This window comes from Tenebrio molitor, chromosome 8 (assembly GCF_963966145.1).
Source record: "Tenebrio molitor chromosome 8, icTenMoli1.1, whole genome shotgun sequence".
In the NCBI taxonomy this organism is placed as follows: Eukaryota; Metazoa; Arthropoda; class Insecta; order Coleoptera; family Tenebrionidae; genus Tenebrio; species Tenebrio molitor.
The window spans coordinates 12,249,684-12,262,032 of NC_091053.1; the positions used below are offsets into that span (position 1 = coordinate 12,249,684).

General features: G+C 33.1%; 1 pseudogene; it reads left to right on the forward strand.

Moving 5' to 3' along the window:
- Positions 1-7,481: 7,481 nt before the first annotated feature.
- LOC138137050 (partitioning defective 6 homolog beta-like) lies at positions 7,482-10,517 on the forward strand (annotated as a pseudogene).
- Positions 10,518-12,349: the final 1,832 nt, after the last annotated feature.

The following is a 12,349-nucleotide window of genomic DNA, read 5'->3' on the forward strand; positions in this document are numbered from 1 at the left end:
CTTAGGCTATGTTCTGCCTAATAGTATATTATGATACAAGTTTATAAGGAAGCCTTTAAAGCACGCGCGACGAGTTTAAGAGCACGACGCGTAGCGGAGTGCTTTTAACGTCGCAAGTGCTTTAAAGGCCCTTATAAACGTGTATCATACGCTATTTTTTATTATACCTGCACTACAATCTCAAAATTATAACAAAAAAAGTAAATTGAAATACCTTTTCTGAACAAATCTGTGTCATTAATCGTTGATATAAAAATGGTCAATTGTTGTTGTTTTGTTGCTATTATAAATTTTCTATAAATGTCTATTTATCATTGTTCAAAATGTAGGTGAATTTGTTGTTACCTAAGCAACCCTTAAAGCTCGGCGTGCTTGAATCGCCTGTTTTCGCACGCTCAGGCGTGCTTAAAACGGCGATTCTGATGCAGGTATAATAAAAAACTTCTTAATCCCCAAGAACAGCTCGGATTTTGATGATTTTTTTTATGTGTGTTTTTATATATTATTTGAAATCAGAGACATTTTGGTTGGGGCACATAAATATTTATATTGTTTAAACAATAATTATGCTATATATGGACAACATTCAGTTTTTCACGATATTTATTGAAACTTTGAATAGTAATGGGAATTTAAGTCTTGTTCTTTTCATTATGCCATTATAAAGAACTTTATATCATATCAAATTTTCCAAAAAATTTTACAAACAATATTGAATAGGATTTTTTTTAAATTATACTAGCAGGACAACCTTTTAGCGTTTAAAAGATACTTATCTTAGAAAGCCTAAAAAAAAAAATTGACGTTCTACGTTAAATATTTTTAATTGAAGGTATCTTAAACACGACCTATTCAGTAAAATGTCTCAAGTGAGTCAAATCGAGAATCGAGCTGTGATAAAATTCCTAGTAAAGGAAATGTTTACTCCCTAAATGTGCGTTAACGTTTTTAGGTTCTGTTTTTTTTTTTTAATAAATAAATGTTTAGATGTTCTGCCTTCCAAAAGCTAATTTAATCATAGCCTCGAGGGAATCTCGCTATTTATTTTTTAAATAAAAGTGACAAAAGTCAAAAGTGGAGATGGTCAGGTGCTGGTGGAGCCGACAGGGACGCTATTCTGGCGGCCGCTCGACGTACTATTATAATTCCGGCGCGTTAAAAAATATTTTTTTCTCAACTTTTTCGACAGTTTAGGATATTGAATTGTAATCTATCCGATAGTTTAAAAAAATTTCCAACTTTGTTTCAAAAATGGTTTGAATATTTGCATCAGAACAAAAGTTAACAAGGGTTGTAAGTTTTACCGTGCAATTCCCTATCGCAACAGTTAAAAAAAAAAATGCACTGTATACGTATTTCTCGATTCCCGTTGTACCGCATCTTTAAGTTGTAAAAATTGCATTTTTACTAAAAATTTTAACTTGACAACTATCTTTATACCACAGTTTCAATATAAAATATTCCCTTTGGAATGAAAATCGTGAAAAACTGATTTTTTTCCGTAAATAACAAAATTATTGTTTTAACAATAGAAATATTTATATTCCCCCTCCAAAATGTTTCTGATTTCAAATAATATATCAAAACAAATATTAAAAAAAAATCAGCAAAATCAGACCTGTTCTTGAGGATTAAGAAGTAAAAACCTTCATTGACTCGACTATGTGGGAATTTATCAAAAAATCTTGAGAGTGAAAAGTCTATTAAGTTTTTTTAGCCTTATGTATTAGATACTTCAACTTTTCATAGTTATTTATGTGACGAGCTTAGTAAATTAATCTTTACGGGCGCGCTGGCATAAGCCAGTAAGCCCAGTAAAGATTAATTGCTAAGCGAGTTGCATACAAACTTTTATTTCCACCTTCAACCTTTAAATTTCGTTTTTTAATTGTTATTTATGTTTATAAAAATTTTGTAATGAAAGGCGGTGGGGCCATTATACCTACGTCGTCATGGTGTTGAGATAAACAACAAAAATACTGTCAGAAGTTTTGTGAAATTTGTTGCAAAAATAAAGAAAAGAAAGAATGGCTTTAATGTCCGATGAAGACTTTGAAGGCGATTTTCGTGAAATGCAAGAAAATAATCACGGAATTACCAACGCTGCAAGTGCGGCTCTCTACTGATTCAATCCCAGGAGCGATATGAAAATACTTGCGAAACGGATCAAAATGCATTATTAACGTATGTAATTGCAACAATTGATAGTTAAATTTGTTTGTGTTTGTAATAAACATAGTTTTGATTATTTATTTTTTGATGAGACTTGTAATAACTATTACAGGTCTTTTCTACGTGCCTGTTAAATATTACAGGGCTCTGCCTGTAATTACCCATTTACTTAGTTACCACAAATACCTATAAAGTGTCATTTACTTAGAAGGTGGAAATAAAATAACATTATTGCATTTTTTTTATTAATTTGTTCGAAGTATAAACCAATTTCACAACAATCAAAAAATAGCTGTATATGTATTATACATTCAGAGGACTTGCTTTTATTAGATATGTTTCTTGGAATTTCGATTTCGTTTAAGTCAGCAAGTTCTTGTTCTTGTTCTTGTAAAATCCTAATCCATGCACAATAAATACTTTCTGGCAATAAATCGTCCCATCTTACTCTTAAACTCCAGCATTGTTGTCTGTGCTTTTCTGCTTTTACTGTTACTGGGGCCACAAGACCTGAGCAATTTGAGACAAGATTTCGCGTTTTGTTAATTTTTCAGGAACGTCATATTGCTTTACCTGATACCGTAACGAATCATGACTAGAATTTTACAAAAGCCCTAACGTTTTAGTGTAAGGATCCTTATCGAAACTGACGTTGAGATTAGGTTCATGACTTTTTGGAATTAATGCAGGATGATTGGCGCCCCATTTGCGTAACAAGATTACACCATTGGTAAGTAAAAGTTTCAATTATTTGATATCGTAAAATGATTAGTTTTTTTTTTTGGTTTGAGATTTGGAGGATTAGTTATAAACGGCAAGTAGTTTGCACAAAATATTGCTGGCACACAACCCCTTCGTTTGAAAAACAACTTTGCTCAGATGGGTTATTGCATTGTTCTAAATTGTCGTTTACTGATGCTAAAGATAGGGAGCAAATACTTGGGCCATTGTTATTATTTATACATATTTAGTAATCCGCTTGCAATGTAATCAAGTTGGGTATTTTCACGTATTCATTTGTTACGAATTGATTTCTCTAGGGTCTTGAATAAAAGGGTCCAAAAAAGGCCATCCCCTATGAGTAAGTCTATTGGTGCAGATTCCGAGAACTTGGGATCGGTTATATAGCAGTAATTCTCTTGGAATATTTATTGAGGACATATTTATGGTTGCTAAGAGAAGATTTTCAGTTATCTTATCTAGTAGTAGGTAATAAAACTTGTCTGCTTTGACACTGTCTTTTCCGAAACTCAGTGAATCTAAAACTGTGTTCAATATACATATAGGGATCCAGCATGAAACATTGTCTGTTTTTAGGTACATTAAATAATAATAATGTCTTAGATATGTGGAAGGAAGCTCTCCAACACATTACCCCAGAAATGTGGAAAAATTCAGTGCGGCACACTGAACACAAAAGTAAAGAATGTTGGCATCGAGAACAACATTTAGAAGACCAAGTGGAAGCTTTAATATTTGCTGTCAATACGGGTGAATCATTAAACGAATTTGATTCAGAAGACAATATTTTTTTTATGTAGACATACATACTTATATTTATATTTTATTTATTTATTTACTTTAAAGTATTCATACACCTACATAATGGATAATTTATTAATTGCTCTTATTTCTTCATTTCGTAATCTTATTTCTCAAAATCAACAATTTTTTGGTCACTGACCGCAAAATTTGTTTTCATTTCTTTTTTATTTGTGGATATTTTAACGTATCTTTCTTTTGCTCGTCGATAAGATGGTGAAAATACACTCAGTCAGTCACTCAGATACATTTATTTCCAGCTTGTTTATAATACATACATTTCATCTTACAATTAGGCAACAATAATTATCCAACGTGTCTCAGAAATAAGTACATTAATTTTAACTGGTAATAGAACTCGTTAATAACAACAATATATTTTGCATATATTTTTTTCCTAGACCTTATAGTTATCCAATTAAAATTATTGAAAGATTTGGCGCAAATTTCGTTACCCGCCTATGGGGATTAGTGATTACTTGTTTCGCCGATACCGATAAGCGAAGAACAAAAAACAAATGCAAGAAAACTTTCACTTGTTTCTTGCGAACTTAAGTACAGCGGCTAATCGCTGCGCCCGTTGCTGTAACCTATAATGATTAGGGTGGAAGAGAAAAAAGAGAATCATGTGGTAGATATTAATTGAAAACAATTTTAATAATAAATATTTTAAACTGACCCTAATGAATTGCCCATACTATACCCAAATTCATAATGACAAAATGTCTACGAGTATTAATCTGCAAAAATAATTGGTCTTCTAACCTCATTTATGGATGTTTTCGTTCATTAGCAAAAAATTTTCCGATAAAAAATTTTGCACTTGGGATATAATATGTGACTATTTCCTTCGAAAAATTTAAGCCAATCAAAGAGCTCGAATATTTGAATTTTAGCCAATAGAGATCGAATTACAGCGATAATACTGCACTAGTACAATTATCGATAATTTGCACTAGTGCAAATGTGATAACCGTCAACGACAACATAAAAATTTAAAGAATAATCAATTTTTAAACACAGAATTACGTGTATTTGTACTTACTTATCATGTAAATTTTTCTCAGGAAATAGTCTGCCAAAATATTCTCTCGTGCATGTCAAATTGTCGATCGACAGAAACACCAAATTAACGTTCACTAGATCAAGTTATTTTTTGTAAAGCTCACATTTTTGTCAAATGTAAAATCGAATGGCGAGAACTGTATATTATCAACAAAAGACTTCATCGTCGAAAATAACCAAAATCGTTTGAATTTGCATTTAGAAAAGTAATAGAATCAAACAGAAAATGAGTTGGTAGAAAACACAGAAAGGTAACATAATTTAGTTCAAAATTATGGTGGAAAACAAAAACGGTTCCATAAAATCTTCAAAAATATGGAAGAGCTATCGCGATTGGCTGAAGTAATCCATTTTGAATCTAAGGAAGTGGATTGGTCATTTTGGTCGAGTAGGGGTGAGAAAGTCGGGTGTTTGAGAAAAACGAAGCGGAATCATGACAGAGGGTCTCTCGCACGGGTCTCTCGGGGTTTGATTTCCAAAGTAGCTGGAGGTACCGCCGTGACCACGTGTTTTATAATTACAAGGTAAATTATTTCTCTAACTCTTTTACTCTTCTACTTTATTAGCATTGAAGAGTTAATTTCTTGCACTAAATTAAAAGTATATCAGAAGAAAACGTTCTTTTCAAAATTTTTCATTTAATTTGTTTTAACTTCACCACTCGCCAAAGTAATAATAATTGTAATAACCAATATATGTCATTAGTCTGTGGGTTTGATCTCCAAAGTAGCTGGAGGTACACTTCTATTAAAAAAAAAACGTACAAGTAGTGAGCACAATTTTGGCTAGATTGCCATATTGTAAACCTATCCTTTAATTGTTGTTACTTAGAAACCTGTAACAAAACCCATGCTGATAGCCGGATTTTATCGATATATTTTTCAGAGATTTTAATGTGTGCAAATGTTTTGCCTTATTTATTAGGCAAGTATTACCAATTACTGAATTACTACAAACACAACTCAAACTTTTATTCGTAAATTTATATAAAAAGGCAACTCTCAACAATCTAACAACAATTTAAAAATTTATAAAAAGCAATTTTCACACATTTGACATACAACAAAATGTCAGTAATACCGTAATACGTTTTCTTGGAAACGATTAATTAATTTTATCCCCATTTACATTAGCTCTCAATACGTGTACGCTTTTTTTTTAATAGAAGTGTACATTCAGGTTTAGTAGACCACGTATTTTACTACTACAAGGTAGTAATTCTTCTAGTTTTCTACTTCATTTACATTGAAGATTTAATTTCTTGGACTAAAGTAAAAGTAAATTAGTTTCTTCGAGAATTCAGAAGAAAACGTTCATTTTGCTCTAAATTAATTTCTCGCTAAGGTGATATAATAATTGTAAATAATTTTTTGAACTCACTGAGCCGTATAATTTCCCTTTCATTAAAGTTAAAGAACGTCGTTAAGTTGTTTTGTCTCTGTCTAACATGGTGCCTGGCATATACTCTCACTTTGTCTAATCAATTATTTAGCTAATGAAAGGCTTAACGAATGGGAAATCATACGGCGGCCCATTAACTTTAAAATGACATTTCGCAAACACAACACAACTAAGCGGGAACGTAGATTTCGCGCACTCGTGCTTCAAAATCATCCAAAAAGCACTGGCCTTTTTGAGCATTCTGAAAATAATTTGACTTGATAATAATAAAATCTGGTTTGCAAAATATCATTTCTCCAATTTGGATGTTGAAAATTTCGAAAAAATGAAAATAAATCCCATTAATTCAACTGACACTTGGGCAAGCGCCATCTATTCACTAAATTGGAAACCATTGAGTAATCATTTAAAAATACTAATGTTCCTTTCAAAAAATATTGTACAAACCTCGATGCGCGAAGACGTTTTCGGTACATTCGTGCTAATGAAGCACGCGCTCCTTCGTCGCTTGTGCCTGAAATAATCGCTCATGTACGAAAAATGTCTTCTCGCACTCGGTTCGTAAATACCTAACTATTTTTTTTTTTTCATTATTTGTTCCCTGGGATCTCTTGAAACACCAAATCATTTATTAATTTCACTCGTTTATTTATAAATTTTGTTGGGACCACTCAAGCATGTTTTCTTGTTAAATTAAATTTAAGTGAAAAGTATTCAATTGTTTAATTTAAGTAGCTCTTCAAACAATGCAGCCTCTCGAATGATCTTAATTTATTAATTTTTTCTTTTTTCAAAAATATCAGCGGAAAAAATAAGAAGATGACACCAAAATCCGCAAAGGTCGCAACTTTGCAAAGTGCATTTCGTGTTGAACAATTTGTGAAAATGATTTTATCTTCTATTCTCGAAAATGTCCAAAAATAAGATTTAAATCAAAACTGTGCTCAACAACAAAACCGAAGTAAAAATTAAGTTATTAATTATTCGATTTATGGGTCCAATAAAATTCTTTTGCCTGAATTAGGATACATCAGGAACTTAACTATCTTTCAAGCGAAAAGACGAGGAATAAACCAAAATGAATTGCACCTTCCATACAACATGGCAGGTCTGGAAATTGCAGAATTTAGAGACTCACGACAACGCAAAATCCCTTCTAATAAAGTCGATAAAAAAACTGTTCAGTAGCAAAATCCAAGTAAAAGGAAAGTGAGTATTTGATTGTATTATTACAAATTCCTCAAACTGAAATTGTTGTCGCAGGTGCACATCAAGGCTCCATTGAACAGGGTGTGCGTGATATGGTGCCTGAATCTGGAGTGGCTGGACGAGAGAGAGAGTACTGTGACGACCAGATCGACAGGTATGACAGAGCAGCGGGGCTACACATACAGGTGAGTCACAAGGTTTAGTAGATATTCAAATCCCATACATATTTTGAAGCTCCCAAATGCCAATTTAAAACTATATGATGTGGTTTAAAATGTTAAGGGGCCTCATCTCGAAATCGTGGCCCTATACTTAACCAATGTAAACGCAAATTACTCCTAAAAACTTCAAATTTGAAGTTGAAAAGCTCGACGTTTCTATCGATTCCTTTTGACATAATCAAGTGCAGGGAAATCTTGATTTTTCGATTAAGGCAATAAATTGGTCGTTACGATTAATCGTAACAATTGCGATTTCAAAATTGCTCCTAGCGGTCTCATTTTTAATTTGTTTGAGTTCTAAAGTAGCTCATTGTAATCATGAATGTATAATCTAATGCAGAGAAATCTTCGATTTCCTTAAAATCGGTTAAATTCTGCCTTACAAGGCAAAATAAAAAACGAAACTCATTGTTCGAAAGAGTGATGATGGCAACCAACAATATCAGCAGCCCATGATTTATAACACCCATTAGTTGAGCCAAGGGGCCGGCCGACTTCTCTCTGCACCGAACTAATTTCCATTTTACTACCTACGAGTATTACTTCGAATACAAGTTATACTTTTAGCCAAATACCGAGCAATCATTTAAAAAATAAATCGAGTTTGCTTTGGAGCCTATGCTATAGCATGGGTTGCCATAGGTAACACGCCGACTCGATTTATTTTTTAATTGATCGCACCGTACTTCCTGATTCTTTGTTATTTATTCTTTTCCACACCACGATAGAGGTAGAATAAAAGGCGCGTTTTTTTAACGTGGTTTCTCCGATAGGCATAAACCACAATGCTGTACAAAAATGTAGATATATTTTATACGCGACGATAAAATTTAATTATCGGCTGCCAAAAAATATATAATAATAGGTTTATTAACGGCAAACAATAACATGTAACAGTGGAGAACAAATAAGAAAAAAAAAACAAATACAATAACATAACAAAAGCAATAGGTACTCGTGACAACTCCCTAAACATCGTTTCTTAAACTAATTTTAAAACTATTATATTTAATATTATAAAATTCAACATTATGAGAATGTAAATTAACATTCCTGCAGATTCTGGATAAAGGCGACCTTAACTTGGTTCTATGATAAGGAACAACTAACAGATGTACGCTTCTGAAATTGCATTGAGGCACATGAAGTAGAAATAAGCCTAAGATTGACGAACATGTAATCATATAATTAATTACTTTAAAAAAGAAACATAAATCCAATTGAATGCGTCTGGATCTTAAAGTACTTAAACCAAAATAAGCCAATATATTATCATAGTTATTTCTATCAAAATGAATGTGAGCGATCATTCGACAACAGATGGTTATTCCCATTTTTGTTCAATTGGTATCAACGACATTGAAAACATCCAGCGTGTAGCCGCTGGTGTTCTCTGTGAACTGGAAATAATTTAGTGGTATTCCAATAAACGGAATGGTTCAAAATAAACAATTCTGTAAGTATGTATAATAATAATGATTAGGTATAATATAAATATTTAAGGCCGCAGCCAGATAATAATAATAATAATAATGATATCAATAATTTTAGCACTGCCATGCCATTTTCCATAATATAAAAAATGCTATAATATTTACATTTTCCTCATATGAGATTAATATAGATTATTGTTGTAGTATTTTGAAGTTTTGCTTTAACGCATCAATGAAAAGGTATCAAGGATTCTACAAATTTTGAATGCAAATAAAAACATTAGAACATATGTGATATGAAAGATAATTTAGTGGTATTCCAATAAACGGAATGGTTCAAAATAAACAATTCTGTAAGTATGTATAATAATAATGATTAGGTATAATATAAATATTTAAGGCCGCAGCCAGATAATAATAATAATAATAATAATAATAATAATGATATCAATGATTTTAGCACTGCCATGCCATTTTCCTTCTGCTTGCTTGTTGTACAAGCAAGCACCGGATGTGCCTGCTGACATTGGATAAGGAAGTCAAAGTAGTAGCCGAGTATCGGTGTTAATGTTTTTTGTTTCTTCGAAACCTACAGTTCACTAAATCGAAAGTGTCCTTATTCACCATTTGGAACCCGCAATGTAAATATTTTGGTGTTCACTAAATTGGAAGGTTCATTAAATTGGGTGTTCACAAGATCGAGCGGCTAGTGTACTTAGAAACGACACATGAGTAGGTATTTATTTTTGGTGTAAATTGTTGTTGCAGTTTTTATTGACTCAATAAATTTCGTTTACCCTAATTAGGATTTATTATATTTATATATTTAATACTCTTTGTTATTTAATTGATTCTTTGTAGTTTGACGCAGAATTTGGGCGATTTTCCATCGAAAGGGACCTTCAAGCCCCGTTCGAAGAATTTCGAGACTTGCTAGAACGTCTCCATCGTTTACGAGACATCGCTCGACCCAAGCGACCAGCATTTATTACCTATTAACAATGATGATAATTTACGCAGAGCATTAACGAATGCAAAAACCCCCTCTGAGGGTGACCATACAACGAAAAGGTACTTAAAAAAATGTTCTTGTCAAAATCCATTGTGACTTACACTTACAGGGCATAGTCTTGTAGAGTTGAATGGGTACGGATTACGGAACCATCAAGCCGCGGAACTTAATATCTACCATATTATGTGGTACTCCAGGAAAAACAAAAACATTAGCCATATCCAATCCACATGATTTTCGACAAGTGTCATCCATTATAGATGTGGATATTGTGCCTGAAACTTGCAGACGTGTGAGATTGCTGAAGCATGGCTCAGATAAACCGCTTGGATTTTGCATCAGGGATGGCACCAGCGTGCGAGTCACACAAAGTGGTCAGTATTCACAGTACGTATTTGGAAACGACACATGAGTAGGTATTTATTTTTGGTGAGAATTGTTGTTGCATTTTTTATTGACCCAATAAAGTTCGCTTACCCTAATTAGGATTTATTATATTTATATATTTATTTCATCCTGTGTCAAATTTCAATACTTTACGTCATCAGTTTGAATCCGGGAAAACGCAAAAAACGGCCGGACGCCGGTTAAGTGTTGCCATTGGAATCACAAAAGTAGCAATCGTAATAACAATTATTCAGGTTTAAGAAATGTTTTATTCAAAACTAGATCTAAATACAAATTAATAATTTAACTATTTCGGCCACAAAGAAGATGATGCACTTACTTTCTCAGACTAAAAACGTTAGTTCACAAATAAAATAATACAACCATTTAAACCACATCTAAAAAATAGGCCAGCCAGCATAACCTCTTCCGTAATTTTCTTCACATTATTTTCTGATTTCCATTTACAAAAATGGCTGAATTGTTTTTGATACCTTTCACCAGACTTGCTACTCTTGCTAGGTATTAAGTCAGCACAGGCTTCTGCAGATTTTTTTACAATTTCTGGAGGATTTGCTTTAGAAGTCAATTTGACGCACCAAATTAATTCAACAAAATAAACAATTGCCAAACAGCCGTTGCTAATCATGTTCCAAAAATGTGACTAGATTTGGAGCATTTGTTGAATTATTTTGAAATTAATTTCAATGTTTCTTTCAAACAAAATTTGAGGCAGGATGAAATAAAATACGTAACGAGATTCGTCCGTGAACTCTTTTTACAGTACTCGTTTCGAGTTTCAAGACTCGGCTCCTTCCTGGCCTCGTCCTTAAACGTCTCACTTGTACTGTAAACTATGAGTTCCCGGACTTATAACGTTAATTACTACCTATAGTCCAGTCAATATAAACATTCGACCTTGCAAAAGGTCATGTAGTTCTGATTTTTTAATATGTTCTTTGGACCTCAGCCAAGAGTAAAAAACCAAATTTGCAACTTCGAAAGACTTGTGCGCGCTGCGTGGTAGCCGAAGAACAGCAAAATTTTTGCACTATTTTCAGTTTTTGGATCTCTTAAGATATGAGTCTAACAGAAAAAGTTGAAGATATCTTTTTTAAACTAGATTAAATTCACTTCAGTTTGAGGCCTAAGCAAACTTTGTGCGTCCAGCAGTTTCCGAGATACAACTCTTCAAAAATTTTGTATTTTTTCCAAGAAGTGAATTTTTTTTGTTTATTTCTCTTTTTTTATTAAATATCGTCAAGAATACTCGCCCCATGAGAAAAGTCAAGGGCATTGAACTTGAAGCGTATTTATTTAGCTTTAAACTGAGATCTGATGGGCAGCTGCAGGTCCAGTGCTTCTCTAAAAAGTGGCATATGACCGAAAACCTCGAAAAAGGGAATTTGGGAAAAATAAATGAAAACAAGTTTTCAGTGCATCAAACATCACGTATAGGGCCTAAACCGATCAAATAAGTTATTTTAACGTAATTTAGTATGTGTGGTTAACAACTTGAAGGGAGTCTGTGAAGTCGGTGGAGAAATACTGCCTTCAGCACCAGACTTGTTCTCATTGTATGGAAAATCATCAACTACCCCAAGTATGCTCCTTTGGAACGGGTTCATTAAGCAGGTGAAAAGTGGTCTTGATTTTTATGGCTCAAAAATTATTTTCCTCTCATTTATCGGCACCCCACCTACTGATTACGATACAGTGTTCATATCACCTTTTGAAGCCACTGAGAGAAGTAAAGGTCATTTTCAAAAAACCTGCTTCGTTACTTTTGATCAACCACTGTTCTTTAAGGCCAGAGATATTGTTGAGGGTGGCCAACATTCTGAGTTAAGCTGCGTGGTTGTGAGGCATAGAGAGTTCCATCTCCTCATGTCATTCATGGGTTGTAT